This window comes from Zerene cesonia, chromosome 20, assembly GCF_012273895.1.
Source record: "Zerene cesonia ecotype Mississippi chromosome 20, Zerene_cesonia_1.1, whole genome shotgun sequence".
Lineage (NCBI taxonomy): Eukaryota > Metazoa > Arthropoda > Insecta > Lepidoptera > Pieridae > Zerene > Zerene cesonia.
The window spans coordinates 861,129-877,930 of record NC_052121.1 but is presented as its reverse complement, the minus strand read 5'-3'; positions in this window follow the sequence as shown (position 1 = coordinate 877,930).

Genomic DNA, 16,802 nt, shown 5'->3' with positions numbered 1-16,802 from the left:
ATTATCAACTTCGTCATATCAATAAAGCTATCAAAATTATTAGCATATTTTTAAAAAAGACAGGCCTCTTATCTGTAGCCATACCATAGTAAATAACTAAGATTTACTAAGGTCATATTTGTTTAGTTTAGTTTCGTGTTCTGTATTATTCTGTATGTTAAAGTACATTATGAGTAAATTATGATCCAATTAATATATTAATTATATAGATATTTAATTTCACTATAAAAGAAGTTTGTTTGTGTACCTACTGTCATAAAGTATGTACAAAGATTGTACAACCCAGAAATTTCTTTTTTTAGATATCAGCCATCGCTGGACCGTTGTCCCAACCATTATCTACGGTAAAAAATATACAATGTCAATGTCACAGATAATACATAAAATTGTCATGACTATGTTAAAGACGGGTATAACTTATAACTTCAAGCTGAACCTTAAGTAATGCATTAACCATTTTCATATTTAATTCTTGTCTTTGTTTTAATTTTGTACACACGATGCAATTTATAAAATAATACACTTAAATATTTTTCGTTTAATCATTATCAGAATTTATCAACGGGTCGGAAGAGAAAATCCTCTCAGATTGTAACAACTTTCATCATTGAATATAAAAGGCAAGGTCAGAAAAGATAATAAATTTAGATTTACGATTGTGCGAAAGTTTTTCGATTTGACGTTTACAAAAAAAAAAAAAAGAATTTCGTTCTGACAAACCATTGAATATTTTGTAGCCATATTGATGATCGAAACCTCCAAGGGGGTCTAGATACATACTCGATACGGACCCCGTTGTATCGTACATTTTTGTCAAAAATTTACGACAATGCCACATGCGATAGATACTGTTAATCAGGTGCGTCTGACGCCCCCTATCTCGTAAACAACACGACCGTTGTCATTGCGCTGGATCGTCGCATAATCGTAAACCAACGCTAGTGTGAGATTTAACGACAATCGGTTATGTCCACGGTTAGGTGCGAAATACCGGCGATACGTTATAAATTAACGTTAATAACGGATACGTTTGTAACGTTATTGCCGGCTGTGTTCAAATTATGTTCTCATTTCAAATTTGGGTGGAGGATTTTTAGTCTGTGATTGTTATTGATCTGTCATTGGTCGTCTGTCACATCTTTGAATTGGTTTAGTCTTAAAATGTGTTTAATAATATATCTTTATAGAAAACGGATGATATCAACAAGCTTCGCTTTTGCCAAGGATAATTAGAAAAACTTTAATTATGTTATTTTCTTTTGCAAAGAAAAGTAAATCTCTGTAAATAGACTATTTTTTTTATTTCTTCTATCCTAGAGCTGCTACGCTGTGGAAACAGAAAATTCCTAATATAAATATGATTATCAAGATTAAATATCATCATCATCATCATCATCAGCCCATATATGTTCCCACTGCTGGGACACAGGCCTCCTATGAGGGTTCAGGCCATAATCCACCACGCTGGCCAAGTGCGGGTTGGCAGATGTCACATGTCGTCGAACTTTTAATTCTTGGACATGCCGGTTTCCTCACGATGTTTTCCTTCACCGTTTAAGCAGTGGTGATGTTATCCACATGCGCAGATAAATTGAAAAATCAATTTATTTCCTGCACGCTCGCCCGGTCTCGAACCCCGACTTATGGATTTTGAAGTCCGAGGTTCTCACCACTGAGCCATCACTGCTTTTTAGCCATCACTGCTTTTTTATAGATTAAATATACTACAAAATATCTTTAAATGATTTGTTTGAAGTTTGATACACTTGAAACAGTCAACAATGATCTCCGAACAGTAAAGTAATATAATACTCGAATTTTTAAATTATCTCTGAAAACTTATGCCGCCACGCTTCCATATAAAAATATTACAGCTGTTATCGCGAACACTTTGTTTCCTTATTGTTTGATTTAAGCACAACTTAAAGTACTATCATTTAACAATTTAAGCAAAAAGCGGCGACTGCAAACTTTGCGAATAATCCGTATTTGCGTTCATTATTAAATGAATTATGTTGATTACGCTTAGCCTCCGGTACAAAAGTTTTTCCTATCTCATAATATAACTTGGATCATAAACATTCGGCACAAATGTATGGAGAATTTTATTTTCAAGACGACACACTTTCTTATTAAATGGGATGTAACTTTATTGTTTTTGTTTTACTCTGGATTTAAAGTTAGGGATATCTTATTGGTTGGTTTTTGACTGCTAGGTAAAGTAAAAATAGTGTTTATTATAAGTTAGAAATCTTCTAAAATGAGACCAAATTGTAATAATTTCCTAAAGTTAAAACAGAAAAAGAATCATATTATCTATCTTAAAACTCACGGATTCCTTAATTTACAAACAGAAAAAAATGTAATGGAGAACCTCCTTTGTGTTTGAGAATGTCGGTTAAAAAGCCGTTACCCAATGTTACATGAAATATATTCTTGTTCTTTTAATAGCATCATATTATTATTTTCGTAGTTAACGAGGTTTAATTATACGAATATAGGAAATTTATAAAATTGATAATTTATGTTTTCAGTTACACAACATATTTTTTGGAAAATTACAGTGTAGAAATTTTGTAATAGTTGTAAAATGTAAAAAGGTTTACTACCTCTTCACGTTAGTTCGAACTTTGAAACTTAACGGCCGGTGTAGGCTTATCGGAGGGCCGAAACTATTTTGGACACTCTGCATTAAGCTGCGGTAATTAGCCACCAGGTCCACTAAAGTCTAGATAAAAAGTTAATAAAAAGTAGTAATTATTAAATAACTGATATCAATTATACATATTTATTTTTGTTGGGAATATAAATATGTTTTACACGATGTCCTCAAAGCGAAAGAGGTTGAGAACCTTTTTCGACTGCATTTTTTCTTACTTTGATTCTGGGTAACTCAGTGGGATTTTGACTGATTGATTTGATTACTGAGGAAATTGTTGTCATTTGATCTTATTTTGAGTTAGTGAGTGAGTGGGAGGTACCTAGGGACGTTAGTGCTCTTTTCTTAGAATACAATTATGAATTTGTCAACTGAACAACGTATATGTCGATATGTATACACAACAATGAATATAAATTACACATATTAGAAGGTGAAAAAATCATATTTAGCTAGGACACAAGTCTTAGAATAAATCCGTCTTTGGAATGTCGCTAGTTTACTTTTTAATTATGAGTAGTAGAAACGTGAGGGTACTCAATTTATTGTTATTTTAGTTTGTTTCTTTTGTTAGGCGTACTTATAACGCTAAGCGAGTAAATACTATGTAAAAACAATTTATTTCTCTGTAAGTGATTCAAATGTATTATTTAGAGAAATAAATGTCTTTAACCGTATACAGTGAACTGCTTCCGTTATTTAAAAAAGCTCTTACGATACGAGTATAATCTTATAATACTTACTTGTTAACTATGCTTATACAAACCTTTACACAAACCAACCGTATAAATAACCTTAAATATTCCCCTTTCGCTCGCTCAAACCCATAAAGCATTTGATATATTAGCACGATTATCAGAAATTAAACGACTTGAAAAGTATGATCATTCGACGTGGTTCAATACATTCTAATGGCTACGTTTCGTGTGCTTTGGCCCCGGGACCGTGGGGCATGATTTAGTGGGGCGTAGATTCAACGTAATTTCGAATTTATGTAAGTGTAGTTCGGTATTAATTGGCAGATTTTATACAAGGTTACCCCTTTTCTGCTACACGCTGTGGTACTATAGAATTCTGAGAAATTCGTGAACGAAGAAAGAAAAACACTAAGTAGAAGTAATGAACCTTTGTTTTATTGATATTAAAATATTAAATTTATTAGTAACATGTAGGTATATTACCTACGGTGTGTACTATAAAATTATATGCATTTAAATACCTCTTAATGCATTGTTCTAGATATTGCATTGTTTTTTATAAAAAGTCTCATTAGGACGTTTATATGCAAAAATTGAGCACAAAAATGATTCGCATCCGTATTAAAGACAATACGGTTTTATTTTTTATTATAGATTTGTCATTTACTTCGAATTTTCAAATAAAAATACATCTTTTATTGTTTGTCATAAAACAAAGCTACAATTGAGACGATTCACACTCAAATCATATGTAATATAAACTTATCTATACTAATATACAAAGAGGAAACTCTTGTAATTTTGTATGTTTGTAACGTTTTCACTCAAACACCACTGGGCCAATTTCAAAAACTATTTCATCGTTACAAAGCTGCAATTTCGCTGAGTGACATAGGCTATATTATATGTACCACGAAGCTAGGGCGAACAGCTAGAAATTTACTATTAGATTTATTATTATATAAGCCATATTATTTTAACTAAATAATACCAAACGCATATTATATGCTTCGACGTCAAATCACACCTGCATTACTAATGTTATTTACTGTATTGTAAATCCCTCGAATTACAATCTGATATAATTATCCACAATAATGTCTCTAAACCTAATTAACGCGATGATAATTAGATGTTTACGACTTAATCCCATATTATTGCGCAATTATTGATATTTGAAAAAGCTATGGGATTTGAAGTTTGGATTTTGATATAGATGTGTTTATGGCATTGACATTTTTTGAGCTTGGTTGTTGCGTAATTTATAATCCTACTTATATTATAAATGCGAAAGTTTGTAAGGATGTGTGTGTATTTGTTGCTCTTTCACGCAAAAACTACTGAATCGATTGGAATGAAATTTGGTACGTAGACAACTGGACAACTGGATTCACATATAGGCAATTTTTGTCCCGATATTTCCGACTTACGCGGGTGAAACCGCGGGGCGCAGCTAGTAAATAATAATTTTTTCACACACTAAATCGTCTTCAAGTTGTGAAAACTAAACCAATGAAATGAATTAAAATGACCACATGGGAGGCACCAGCTTTCCAATAAACAAATAAATAAAGCCGAATGGATAAACTCATTTATTTGAAGTCGAATAAAACGGACCAAAGTTTGAAATGATAATGAGAGATTTTCAATTATTCGCTTTTAATAAAAAAAAAAACAAAATCTCTTAAAACTTATATCCAACACATATAGTATTTATGGGAAATAGATAAATATAATAATTAAGATTTCCATAACCTAGAAATTTCATTCACAGCCCTCCCCATACAGCATTCCAATACCGAAGCGTCTCCAATTTTCTGGTCTTTAATTATATTGGCAAATAACGCACGTCACTCTTCCAAATCATCAGCGGAGGGTCAAACAGACGTCCCTCCGTACGTGACTAGGAAACTGAGTCTAGCCCAAGCTATAAATCGACCACATAGCCCTATAGACCAGAAGTGCTGACCCTTATAGTGGGGGAGACGGTTGTGGATATCATTTGGGTATCTGTTTTAAGTTTAACTCATTAGGTTATTAGTAATAAATAAGACAAGGTATCTGTTGAAGATATATAAAGTATCAGGGGTTACATGAATACACTATATATAAAAAAGTATATGTGGTACTATATAATTATTAAAGTATGAATGTATTAGCCAAAAGTATAATGTATTTACGCTGTTTGTATTATACTCATAGCAGTATCTGCCTTCGTTAATAATAGTTGCAAATTTAATAAGTTCAATTATGTTACTTAATCGTTGTTTACTTACTTAAAATTATTATAAGTGAGTTTCGATTAAAGTTACAGGTATAAACGTGAATAATTATAAATTATGTGATACTACGATTTTTTATTCTAATAAATTAAATTTAGTCAGCTCTCGGTCTATATTTAATGCAACAAACAAATAGTGCTTATAATACAAGGGCTCAAGTAAGACTGGTCGTCATTGCGTCTACGTCATTATTGAAAAGTGTTATTGGCGTTATAAATAAGATCTCATGTTATTGAGCGGATATTAAAATGATTTTCTCCTTATTTTCTGTTTTTATTTGTTTTTGGACGCGAAATTGGATTGTGATGTAGCACGTCTACGCGGCTACGGTGCTACGGCTACGAATGTATCGGCGTAGTACTGTTTTACAAAGTATCAGTTCTTAACAGTTGTGCATAGTTATATGTCATAATATAAATTGAATATATGTTTTTATGTGTTTTTTATCGTCACTATTTAAATTAATAATTCAAATAGTTTATAACTAATTGATGCATTTTGTTATTAAGGTAATCTTACTATCCTATCCTATTAATATCATAAATGTGAGAGTTTGTAAAGGATAGATGTATGTGTATGTGTCTGTTTGTTACTATTTCACGCAAAAGCTATTGATATATAAACCGATTACAATGAAATTTGATACTTTTTATGCCGATATTTCTACGGGATACACTTAGACTTATGTGGGAGGAATCGCGGAGCGCAGCCAGTGAATTTATAAATCATGACTTGCAATTGTTTCAGTTCACTTATTAATTTGTTAAATTAACAAATGAATTTTTAAACTTGAACAAACAGATCGAATATCGTTATACCTTAAAATAACCTCTTAAAACACCCTCTTCTATGCAAATGCGTCAAAATAAAGTATTTTTTGTCCATCTAAAACATTTAAGCCAGGATAATTACAGAAGGTGGTGTTCCGAGATTAGCATAGCACTAAATCTGCCGGCTTTGTATGGACGTGTGATATTTCTTCACAGACTTTACTAAAACCTCAATTTTTCTTGTTGACGAAGCCCCTTTTAATCTGTCACTATAAACGAGTGTGATTTAATTGTGATTAAACAAATCACCTTTTTGATTGCATTTTTTTAAGTAATTAGCTGCGTAATCTGTTCTAGACTTTAAATATAACCTTAGATATGTACGATACTCCGATCGTAACTTACTGGATATAATAGCGATTTCACAATATTACAGTAAAAGTTTCTCGAAGCCACACCTCAGAGTCATAAATTAAAATAATGAAAAATCATTAATCGGAACACTAAAGAAAAACTAAGCAAAAACGAGGTACGCTTCGACATCCGTCGTGAGGAGACCGGGGTCGTCTCCACCAAAGGGGGAAGCGGGCAAAACTATAAATTGTCCTTTAATTACCCCCGGGCAGCGTCACATCATGGATCCAGACAGTTTTATGACGATTTACGGCACATTTCGACGCGGGAGCCGGCCCGCTTTGGGATTCCAAGCGACCAATCTAGTCAGAGCTGCCTCGGTGCCCTCCAAGAAGTTTTAGCGGGCGGGAGCGGTGCTACGCGTTGTGGGGTGGCAGGTCTTGTATAAATGGGCGGTGTACGTCACCTTTTAGACTGGGGGGTTTTAAGGCCTCCAGTTCTTTATGGTAATGAAATCTGAGCAGGGTGACGTGCCGAGGTGATGCTTCTGAGAGTTTTTGTTGTGCCCCCCTTATTTATCGCACGTTTGAGGGCGGGCTGCTTCCCAGAAAGTTCTGTGAATGTAATGTGTTCTTCTTTGCTCTTGATGCTGTGTATTTGTTTTGTATTTTGAGTAATATATATTTTATTCTCTATAATAATGTTAATGAAAGTTTAAAACATAAATCCCAAATGTAAAGTTTTTATGACATACATTGAAGTTAAGTATATTTTAACATCTTAAATAAATTAAACAATTTGAAACATTCATTCTTCAACGTATACGAGACATTTATTTTGAATGTTTTTATTGCCAGTATTATTATAATAACCATTACTTTCTTCAAAACAAAAATTACGTACTATGTAAGTTTAAGAAATTGTTACCGTAATCGTCTTTCATGGAAAATAACGCTATATTCAACAAATTTCAACTAAACGGTACTTATGTATTTGCCTGGAAATCGGTAAACTAAATAATATTCAAATCTCTAAAAGCAATAAAAGCAAAACCGAGAAATTATCCCAACTGAGAACGCACGGCGCATAGTATCATAATCGTTTAACAGTCAATTTTATTTGTCGATACAGTTCGATTCAAACCAGAGTTTATAAGCTATAAACGCGCAAACAGACGTTTCGGCGTAACATAAAATCAAATCAACAGTTATCCCGTGAGCCTACATCACAATCAGGTTTAATCGCGTATGTGACAAGTTGGCTCGTTCAATTCGCTGACCAGAACAGCTTGAGCTATCCGCTCGTGGCGTTTCTCCTCGGTGTGCTCGTGCTCACCGAGCGATGCTCGGGGCGGGGTAGGCCAGACCTGGCTGGTGGTTTGGTAACAGCCCTGCGTTCGCTTCTCTCTCGATATAGCGCCGAGTGACAGACAAGTATGCATTCAAATGGGTTACTTAAACAGTTCTACCCCTTAGAATAAACATCGTTCTCGATTCTGGATTCTCTGCCAATTTAGTACAGAATTTGTTGTGGAATGTACGAATGCTTTTTGAAGATTAAATTGCATTTAATTTGTAATAAACAATGTTCATTTGGATACAATGGCTGCGGGTGAGGAAACGTTATTTTTTATCCCTTTGTATTAATTTAATCTTGTATTTAATCCATTTTCTTCAATGTAGATGGGAAATTTGACAACTATTCTAATACGTGGTAAACATATTTTAGGAAATATATTAAAATGTGTCTGACACCTTATCTATAACCAACTATTCAAAATATATAACAGAATTTATTGTTGCAACGCAAACGTTGGTAAAAAATCTAAATAACTTTATTCCAATAACGTCGTATACATAAATTTACATAAGCTCCTTTATGTTAATATAAATATAATTCTGCGGTTGTTATCCAAACAGAATTGAAACAAGAGCGAAAAGCTTAAATCAAGCAAATGATACAAAAAAATAATGACGTTGCGAAACTTAACTCCAATGATGTTATCCAGATGCGTTCAATATTTCCGAGCCATTAATTCTTTCAGAAATATTATTCGGGACATAAAAACAATAAACAGCCATATACCTTGACAGATAGCTGTGGCCCCTCTGTAATGACAGTAGGTGCAATAAAAGTGGGTCTCGTCAGTCTGTGAGGCGGGATTTACGACCGCGTGGAAGTGTCCAGAATGTTTTTTAAGTGATTTTTTGATGATTTTTCTTACAGGTTTCTATCTGGTCGTCTGTCTATCGTAAAAACACACAATCGGATTTGTAATTTATTCATAAAGATTGAAATTTAATGATTACTCAAAAGGTTCTAAACTCTATACACTAACATTAAAATCTATATTCCTTAGAAATTTTAGCAAGCTAAGAATTTTTATTGTAAATCATTTATTAACACAATCCATTTCTTTATCATAAATTGAAGTTAGAAATCCTATCTTTCATGTACTCGACGCGATAAGCAAATAATATAAAAACAAAACCACATTATCTTTCGACACAGCGTCTGTTTCATATAATATTGGCGTGGTTTATAGCCTAGCTTTGATGGCGTCTTGCTAGGGTTGATAGAAGGGAGGGCGAAATGCGTTTTTTGACATGTTTATGACGCGATATATTATACTAATTGATGCTTAATCGTGAGTTATTGGTAACTGAGCAAAATTATAAACATTAGATGCACGTTGTGAAATGCAATTTTGTAATTTTGATGAATGCCGGTTTTAATGTTGTGAAATGATCTCGTGATCTATGAACGTTTCTTTCCTTTTATGTTTTGATGGAGTGGTTATGATAATATTTTGATTATTTAATCTGTATAAATAAATAACCTAAAAATATTTTTCATCGATAAATAAGTATACCATACCAATAAACATAGATAAACGACCTATTTATTTCATAAGAATGTATGCATGTTGCGAAAAATAGTTTGTTTATTGCTAGTATAGAATTATATTATCTGGGGTTGTAGGAATATTTTTTTAATACCCGCAAATAAAAGATATAGCGCGTCTTAAAAACTTTATTCCACAACATAAATAAAGATGGCGCCACGTTCCTCAATAATAAAACTTCACGACAATAGAGCAATAAACCGTTGTTTTAAGCAGATAACATGTAGCTTTAATATTATCCATATTAAGTGCATACGCGCCGGCTATTGCCGTACGGAGCAATTAGATATATAAATAAATTCATTTTACAAGCGACAGATGGCGGTAATGCGGCAGCCATCTTTGAATGTAGATAGGTGATCTAATTAGAATTTCGCTTTCAGTTACTGTTATATTTGAAGTTTTATTATTTCATTATTTCATATTGTGGATGTGTTAGCTAATAATATGGTATTGTCTTATCATCTGTAAAATAACATTTGTGCCATTGTGTGTGCTTATTTTTATCCTTTTTATTAATTTCACATTATGATACAATTTAATAAGATTTCTTGTAGATTAATAAATGCTATTGGGAATATTTTTCTGCTAAAAGTGACTTATCTTTAGTAATTTTAACTATCACTCTTAGTTGATCAGCGCATACTTCCCGATACACTTTTAGCAATTAGTGTTTATTATTACATTTATTATAGATTTTATGTTTATGTGTTCATTGTATAAGTGGGATTATAACGAAATTTGTTTACATTTATAATTGACAAATACGTAAGATAAGATGATTTAATCTAATGTCGTTTAAAGGTATATTTGATGTTGGTGTACCATAAAATGAAATAAATAACTAAATTGTAATTTGATTAATCGTTCTCATTAAATTACTTTTGATTAGACAGTTTTAAGTTTGACGTACATAACAGTAGATAATGGTAGTCGTATGCGACAAAGACCTGATTTTTTAATTTATTTTAAATCATCAAAAACGGTTCTATTAAATATTAAATTACTTTTCATTCCAGTTCAACAGTTGATTTGAATTCTCTAGTTTTTTTATACAGAGATGCCACTTGTCCATTTTCCTGTTATCGTGCACAAAAATGCGAATTAATTATGTACCCCAGACACATAAAAACAAATTGTCTCAGCGTCAATTGGAGAAGACAAACAAATCCGTAAATCGAAAAAAGCAATAACAATTCAAACGTACATTAGAGCCCAACACATTAAGCTACTAATTTCCAATTAGCAAGCAGGTAGCGTAAAAAGATGCCATTACCGTTAGACAAGCGTTCCCGCCAAAAGGTCGGGTCGGCCATCTTGTCCGACCACGTGGCGCGTTCGGAAAAGCGCGCGTGCAAATTATTGTCTATTCGTGCATATGTGATGTTGTTTATGGAATTAATTTCGGTCATTGTGCCTCGCTAACGTTTTCCGTTTCACGTTGTTTATAACGCAATTTCCTAGCGGTCTTTCTCTAAGAACGCTTTGTGTTGGAGTTTTTTTTTTTGAGAATTACAGATGAGGATTATAATTGATATTTTCACTAATTGTTTGGTTAGAGAAGAATGCGTTTTAAAATAAATCTGGATTATTTGTATAATATTTAAATTGTAATATTTCGTCCAGGATTTATTTAATTATCCTCATTTTTATTTTTGTTTTTTGGGAAATTTGTTAGTTGTGACTTGAATGAAATGTCGTTAGTTGTGTTAGTTCGGCAATTTTGACGGGCTTAATTCTTTACCCGTGACTCGGTTAATTGCGTAAACCCTCGTCTAAACTTTAACGACAATTTATTTCTACTATTATAATTGTCATATATATTATACAGGCTGATTAGTTTTTAAAATGTATAAGAGGACTTAGCAGATATAAAAGAATCTAATTATGCAATTTTTTCATTAAAGTTGAATGAGGTCCAAATGATTTCATTCGTCCCTTGAGAAGTTAATTATGTAGTCATAAGATGAAAAGATAAGTAAGATTTAAGAAAGTCACTCTTAGATATTAAATATAACAATGAGTTACAACTAATAATGCTTGTATTAAAAAGATCAGGCAAAAGCATTATATGTATCTCGATACAATACCACGGTTGGGTCCATAGCCACCGGGAGTTTTTAGAGCACCCTGTATATAAAACGAAATTATGACAAAACTACTGTTGAATATTCGCACAACATACAAATCTTTTAGGGGTTAATTGTATCAACCTAGGGGTGGTTACAGGGTGACGGGGGTCACTATTAAATCGCAAGCAAACAATTACATTGTAAGGGACTGACCTAATGGGTATTCAGACGTTTTGTTTTATTGGGAGATATTTAATTAAAATTTTAGTGATGTTACGTGATGGTCCTTCGAGCTGGACAATTTGTTGCGTATGGCTTTTGTGCAGAGGTTTTTTAAAAAATGGGGGTTCGATATTTGTTTTCAGGAGGGTTATGGTCAGTGGTTATTACTAGTAACACGGTATTATTTTTAAAAGTATAATAATAATTTATGTTTCGTTATATTGAATTGTTGAAAGACCGCCGCCACATCAGCCACAAATATTAATTGACATTAAATATAATTAAATAGGTTTTTTAATTACACACTACACTAAGAAGCGCTAATTATTGTAGATTACACCTTAATAAATTACCGTTCAGCAGTTTTTACAGAAATAATAAAGTATTAGTCTATTCTTATTTAGGTACATAAAAATACCGATTATTTTTTTATGATACCAACGGGTGGTTCGTCTAATAGTTATGCGATCACCACCGCCCATGAACATTCGAAGCGTGATCGACTCCCACATATAAACGTTATATTTCTAATAATTGTCTTTTTTTATAGCGGGCAACTGAGCTGGTGGTTCGCCTGATGGTAAACGATCACCACCGCCCATGAACATTCGCAGAGGCTCAGTCCTTTGAAAATACACTGCCCGCATTTAATGGATAAGGTATAAGGAAAAGATTGATAACTGGAAAGAAGGAATGGACTGGGAAGGGCTAGAAGAAGGAAATAGGGCTCCGTCTATTATAAACGATGACATACATATGACATACATCCACAGCGGGTATGCCACCGCGACCTTTTGGTTTTGTTTTCAAGGCCCATACTCGATAATATCGGACATCGATTATAGTAACAGGTGGACAGAACGGGCCGGGTGAGTAACGGTTATATTTATGTTCGTGTGTACGTACGGTCGTAACTCAAGAACTGGTGCATCGATTTTGTCGTTGCCTCGCCCACTAAAATTATTTATTGGCTAAACGTGGGCCGGAACATGTTGTGAATATTTCATTTTTCAAATTTATTCTGTCAGTTTAGGACGGTTTTGGATGTGGTTGAACAGATTATGATGTCAAAAAGTTTGTTTTTCCAGCTTCAGATGTGTGTCAAAGCCATGGGAACTTTGAAGCCTCATCTACACGTCTGACCTTATCGTATCTAGATATCTTATTGGATGTATATCAAGTATCTCTCTTTTAGAAACTGTTTGAACCAAAATACAAACAAACTATTGTAAAACCATGAAAGATCATCAATTCGACGATAGCATTAGATTACGATAGTGTGATGACAAAGATTCATAATGTCCGAAATAACTGTCATGCCTGCACTGAAACATTACGCATTACGCTTATATTACGCTGATTCATTTTGTATCGGTGCAATTGATCAAGCGTAGATAAACTTTCAGTAATGTTGCATTTGAATTTTGGTTTAATTCGATTTGCGATTCTAGAAACCTTCTTAATTTTGTATCTCATCATAGTTCTTTCAAAATTTTTGAGATAATTGCTTTTATAAAAAAACACTAAAATATATAACCACTATAATACACGTGCATGAGTATGGCTCACCATGTCTACATCGTACCTACTACGATACGAGTACTAGTGTTACTAGTAACTACTTACTTACTTACATATCTGGCGCGGTGACCCCATAAGTGGATCCTGGCCATCCCGGCATGGATGTACTAGTACGAGTGCTACTAAATCCTAAATTGGTTACTTGGTCCGCCCAACGATACTTGGGGCGGCCAAGCGTCCGGCGGCCTGTAGGTTGCCCCAAGTAAACTAACTTACTACTAAGTGCTACTAAACGATAAAAGTACTACCTATTTAGTAGTCAGGCAGATTGATTATTTCTTTTTAATAAAACACCTAAACACAATTAATTAACATCATCGGACACGCATCATAAAAGCATAAACAAACGCCCAAAGCGGGGAAGATCAAACATATTTTCAATTCTCATCAAAACGTTGGATATCGTTATGACGTCCCTAATAAAAACCGAGCAATATTCGCTGTACTCGCAGCGATATCGTAATGAACACCCTGTATACACCGGCCATTTAATCTCGCACCTGTATCACGCTGTATATGGCATGGTACAAGATAAGGGCTGAAGCTGTTCTGTTTGACACGTCCAAGGCGCGTTGGCGCGCTCGGTTGTTGTATTTGAAAGTACTACACCTCCACAGATAACCGAAAATATTAGCATTCTACTGTTTCACACGGTGAGTGGGGAGCCGGAGGCCCTCGTTTACTTCATCTTTTCCAGGCCATTCCTACTTCGCCGTCTTCAATCTTTTCCTTATCCTTTATCCCTTTAAAGCGGGCAGCGCAGCTGAACCATCAACTCAGTTGCCCGCTATGCCATAAAACAAAATGGAGCAAAAAACAAACAGGATTTAATTGACGCAATGTCGCCAGCTATCAGTTGCATCATAAAGAATTGAATATTATAATGTTACACCAGTTGAAAGGAGATAAACTGATGGTTTATATAATTACTTATTAGAATTAATATAGCAAATATTAATGAACTAAACGGCTCATATAATAGGGTATTTAAGATAGCTATTGTCTTTGAAATCCAAAGAAAAATGAAACCATAGTGACAATGAAACGGGACATCGAGAACGTCTACTTCATCCAACGACTCACGCCTCCACCCCTCCCTTGTACCACACAAACAGAGGGTTGCTTAAACGGCCGGCCGTTAGCTTGTCCTAAACAAATACGTCCACCTATCCACGTAAGGGAGTTTCAGCATTAAACCATTGTTTAGGACAACACGTGTCATTAGGCCGATTCGCTGAGTCCGTAATAGGCCGGGTTTTTTTAGTATCACGATTATATCTGCTGCTGATAACAATATTTGCTTTTGGCGCTCTTTAATTAATCTTTTTATGTCTGTGGAAGTTGTGTGAGTATTTGTTATTAAGTAATTACTATAAATTATGGTACGCTATGGTTTCAATAATATATATTACATTATTAAACGTAGGCATAAGTTTTTAAAATGAAAGAATAATATTATGTCATCTGTGGACTGTAGTACAGTTATATATTTTAGGGTTTGCTATTGAAAGGAGTAAAACTGGATGCTTTTATTTAGGCTTCGCTATACATAGATAGGTGACAATTTTTTTGTAGTTGCTCTTCAGCTCATTTGTATGAAACCCTTAGTGTCGCGAGTCCGACTCGTGCTTTACCAATTTATATCGAGTTACATTTAGTTCGAGTTATATTACTTGAAATAAAATTGGTGAAGCACGAGTCGGTCGTTACAAATTTTGTAGACGCATATACGAGTATTTTTTATTAGACTATGTTTTGTAAAATACAATACTACATAAGTATAAGAAAAGTATCATTCAACGTTATGTTATATTCCTCAGGAGGAGAGAAAAGCGTTTAACCAATAAACAAATAAAAAAAAACACAAACTAAACGAGTTCTAATAAATTATTTATCTATTGTGTAGATTAAGCGCAAAATTATAGATTAACTAAGCCTTTAATTCAGAATAAGCTGTCTTTGAAAAGTCAATCAAGATGTCGTATCAAGATACTTGAGGAGTTAAACGACCTTTTAGTCCGAACGCACCTATTAGACATTTCTACATTCAAAAACTTGTCTTTATCTGTGCTATGTAACTTTCCCGCCAATCGCAATCGTCTGATGTCAATGTCTGTGGCGAAGAAATTAAAAGTTAGTCAGTTCGCCCCGAGCGGTCGACGGCGCCGGTCGTTCGGAGATAGTTTAATGACAGGTCTTTCTATCTGACTTTATCAATTAAAATTTATTGTATTCTGTCCGTTATACGTCACATTCCAGCAGCATCGTCGTTTGAAAGATTAAAATTCTTTAAATCCCCTTATCAATCTTTCTCGAAGTTTGCAGAAGCGATGAATAAGAAAGTAGGCTGAATTTTTGCGTACTTTATTTAAACAATTTATTAATAGCATAACATCTTCATTTCTCGATGTATTTTTCCCTCTTGCTGATAACTGGAGCAAGTTGTAATTTGATGAGTTTCAACGGATCTTTCCGGAACTTTTACGGTGTATGAATATTTAATAGGCGATGTTTTGGCGCCCAACGCGGGCCCTTGTATTTTTCAGCTTATTTTCCTTTACGGCAGTGATTTGAGGAGATAAAGAGTGTAATTTAATCAATGTTAGCGCGAGATTTTCTCTCGCATTTCGTTTTATGTTTGCGAGATCTTTGAGTAGTTTTTGGAAATTGATATTATCATCTAAGTATTTTAGTTTGGGCTTAGTTTTTTACGAAAGTTTTTCTTTTGCTAACGATTATAATACATTGTGAGAAAAATAAATAAATGGGGCTGCGAGTAGACAGTATGTTTAAGATGATGTATGACATTATTATATTTTGGCGAAAATGGTTTCAGGATTATAATGTATTTTCAGAATATTTTACATATAACAAAATGTGGGGCTAGTAAACGGGCGTTTTCAGGATATTAAACCGGTAAGGAAATTTTCCGTTTAAGATATCTCTGTACGAATTTAATAAATAATTTATATTATATATGTAAATATCTCTATCAAATTGGAAATAACTGTAACGATAGTGTGTATTATATGTGTTTTTAAATAAATAAATTAATTTATCCTACCCGTTTTGTGTTTGAAGTTCTATTCTCAAATCACAGATTAAACCATTTTCAATGGACGTCCCAAAAACACAGGAAGTACTTAATTCGACGGTATTTTTTTAGCTTTGTTACTTGATGGGTTATAACTGATAGATGTCATTTTTTATACTTAATTCTTATCAAAAATTCCCTTATTGTTGTTATTTGGTCTTATTT